Here is a 3,714-nt window from a genome sequence, read left to right on the forward strand (position 1 = left end):
TTTCAAACAGAGATGGTGACAAAGAGGCAAAACTTACGGACTGCAGCTTTAAACATAAAATACAGTTCTATGTACATATATGTTTATAATTATATACATTTATGAAAAATTATTCACAGTCCGGATGGAAGAAACCCAGACTATGGATACACTGTAGACCGCAGACTGCGCTTATGTGAAATTATGTTCATGTTGAGCACTAATGCAAGTCATTCATGTTCTGTAGCTTGTCAGACACTTTATGAGACAAATTACATATATATGTGAACAGTGTGGGCTTACAGTTATTCTAACCTAATATTAATGGAGATATTATGAATGCCTTGGACTTCAGTATTTAATAGCACTGCAGTTATTTTTGTCTGTGTTTGCCATTTCAAAACAAGCGAAACTCTAATGGCAGCATCAACTCAAAACACACCACTTCAAATAAAACCAATTAGATCAGAAGCAGAGACTGGCATGTAGTGTATAGTTATAAAGCTATTAATCAAACTAAATGCATTAAAAGAGGTGGTCGGCCTTGTGCAGAGTTTAACCATTAGTCTCATACACATATTACATTCAATTTTCTGTCTGAACGCAGCCTCGCTGAGTAATCTATGGCCAAATGGAGGATGATTTAAAAGTGTCTTTCTCTTTGATCACTAAATGACACACAACCAATCATCTCAGCTTTCCCAGACCAGAGGACTCCCATTGGGCATAAGCCACTGCTTTGTGTCAGACTGGATAAATGAAGAGCTCTGTCACAATAGATACCACGTCTAGCCACTGCAAAACAGAGTAATGCTTTCAAAGACAGGGATATCTTTCAAAGAGTCAGCTATGGGAAGTGGATGACTGTTTGACAACACAGAATCTAAATCTTTTTTGACACTTGAGACCACAACTAACTCAAATGCAATTGACTTCAACCCCTCATGATTTAGTTTTCTTCAAAAATTGCTGAAGAAGTTTTACATCTCACCTCCTGTCCACTTAGGCCACAGTTAGTATCCCATCAAATGCTTTATTAATGACTTACCCTATAAGGAACCAAGTGCACACTACACAGACTAGACATAAACTGTTATAGTTGTCACTGCATGCTAAACACAGTATGTGGTCTTTTACATTGTATGAATGCGCTATAAACAAAACATATAAAATGTCCACACATTGAAAATCTGTTCTTTTGCAACTTTATCTAAGGCTACATTTGCACAACAACAATTGTAGTAATTCACGCATTCACACTTACATATAATAAACAGAGTAAAGGTTATGCGTATTTGGCGTGCTGTCCGGGGAGAGGGCTCCGAGCTCAGTAATTCTTCCCAAACCCGGAGCACTCCCCCTCTGTCCGGGAAGAGGGCTCCGAGCTCGGTATTTGCCCAAACACCGAGCGCTCCCCCCAAAGGTTAGGACAGAAATAGTGGTAAGTGCGGAGAAGGGCTGGCGGGGGGATGCTAGAAAACTGTCAAGGAACAGAGGTATCTCTTATCACCTCTTATCTTGTTAATTGGGTTGATTACTGATTGTGCTCTTCTCGTGTTAATTAGGTTAATTATCTGAACGTCCTCCTCCCGAACTTTGTTAATAAAACATCATAAATGAATGACCAAAAAGCATGAAGTTTTCTGCTTTTAATAAAAAATTGTGTTGTGTAAACACCTCCTATGTAGTACATGTACATCTAACCAAATGTTTCCAGCATTGCAATTCTGTGGACTGATTAAAAATTTGTTAAAGAAAGAATTACAATGAATTTGTTTGTTTTCTTCGCAAATCAGTGTAAAATTTACTGAAAGTTCATCCTTTATGTTGTTTTTTGACATGTTGCCAACAAACAACATGCAGGCATGTGCACAAATTTGTGGGAGAAGCGAAGTCTGGGATTTTAACTACATGCAGGGAGGGGAATACTCTTGTAACTGACGCACCTGGTGTGTTATTGGCTGTGTAAAGCGTGCACCAAAATAACAGAAAATGCTTAAGGCGGAGGTCATCTGTTTTTCACAACGTTCTCTAACTTTTGCAAAAAGTCAAAGTCTCCTGTTGAGAAAATTAGTTTTCCTTCATCGCTGCGAACACAGAATGGCATCTAGCGAGGGAATTGGTCTCCAGCTTACTGCATTTTTAAAGCCATTTCTAACTCCTCCAGAATAACAAAAAGGCATGTCTCTCGGTTTGTGCTAGAAATAATTTCATCAGCGGCCTGCCTTATGTTAAATAGAGATCCGATAAACCATTGCTGGTGTATTTCTTCCACATCCTCCATTTCAGAATGCAAAAACTAGCAGATGTCAGCTTTGCTGGAGGTTGAGGATATGCTATAGTGTTGCCGTGCACATAGAAGGCATTTTGTATTGCTGTCAATATTTCCTCATTCACGGCAAGGCGATAGGATCGGTGACACCCATTCCAAATGTGGCCTATCATAGATATCGGGATTTCACGAGCGTCGGCAGGTATAAACCGCAGTTAGCTTTGGTATCGCGGCGCAGACACAATTTCCATCCCTCATCTTTTATTCAATTCACTCCTCTGGTGGTAAGGCGGTGTGAGGGTGAGAATGCACAGCCAGAAAATATAATTTATCTCTTATGCAACTTGATGAATCTTCACTAGGTTGGTAAACTATTTATGAGTTGCACAGCTAAATTCTTTCATGCATTTCTTCCTTCCTTGCTTCCGATCCCAAATCTAATTCGGCCACCAAAAGTTATTAGCATTTTTCCTCCCTGTACAGACATACATATTTTATGAAGCAAGCGGAGTCATTTAGTGACGCAGGTTTGCTATTGTGGAAAACAGATTCTAAGAAGATGTGAAGGGATAGAGAATTTACAGATTTTCTGGCCTGGTTGACCTAGTGTAGTTTACTTTCCACCCTTCGAGGAAATAATAATAAAAACCTAATCATCAACGTAATTGGTCTTAAGTCAACCATTTTTGAAACAATATTTTACATTAAGTGAAAATAAGCACACAGGTCAAAGCATATTAAACACACAAAGTGATGCACACTTCTTGTTAATTAATACAGGTTTAGCTGTTTTACCTGAGTCCAATTCAGCTCTGAATGGGAAAACTGCAGTATTTACAGGTACTAGCAGTAACAACGGGCATACTCTTCCTCTGTGGTTTCTTGTCTTTAATGGCAGTTGGCAAACCAAACTTAAAGGTCCATTCCCGCCACCTACAGGACTGGAGTCCGGTAGCGCTAAGCAGGAAAATTGACTATAATGGACATTTTAGACAAAAAGTGGTATACAGTACCTCATTCACATGTTCACATCATTGGCAACAGTTTTTATGATTAATTTGTGTATTTGTTTAGTTATAAATGTGCATGTTTGTGTAAATAGAGATTACATGAACATTACTATATATTGTTACCTTACCTTCCTTTGGTGTTTTGCTAGAGTCAGGTCTGTCTGTATATGTATGAGACAGTTGTTTTGGTTTTTGTCAAGCTTAAAATACACAAATTTTTTTTACAATATGTTACTGGGATTCCATTCTATACATCTATCCATAAAGGGGGCTCAAAGAGTTTAAAACCCATAGTTTGAAAAGATCATTTCTTTGTACCCAGTTGTTCTTTGCTTTAGAACTGTTGTTTCTTTCAATTATATTTTCATTACTTTTTTCATATGCCTTCCCATTTGTTTGTTTTTTAAGAGAGGAAAATTCCCTTATTTCGCAGTCTATCACATGACTAGCTTC

At 38.2% G+C, this 3,714-nt stretch overlaps 1 long non-coding RNA gene across 1 annotated transcript in view; it reads right to left on the reverse strand.

Annotated features, from left to right (window-relative positions):
• LOC107727331 (uncharacterized) overlaps positions 1 to 3,122 on the reverse strand; it is a 15,565-nt gene extending 12,443 nt beyond the window's left edge. The window contains exon 1 of the long non-coding RNA XR_001638342.1: positions 3,047 to 3,122. This is a non-coding gene — a long non-coding RNA (uncharacterized LOC107727331). The remainder of the gene's footprint in view (positions 1 to 3,046) is intronic.
• Positions 3,123 to 3,714: the final 592 nt, after the last annotated feature.

This window comes from Sinocyclocheilus rhinocerous, unplaced genomic scaffold (assembly GCF_001515625.1).
Source record: "Sinocyclocheilus rhinocerous isolate Xijiao unplaced genomic scaffold, SAMN03320098_v1.1 scaffold427, whole genome shotgun sequence".
In the NCBI taxonomy this organism is placed as follows: Eukaryota; Metazoa; Chordata; class Actinopteri; order Cypriniformes; family Cyprinidae; genus Sinocyclocheilus; species Sinocyclocheilus rhinocerous.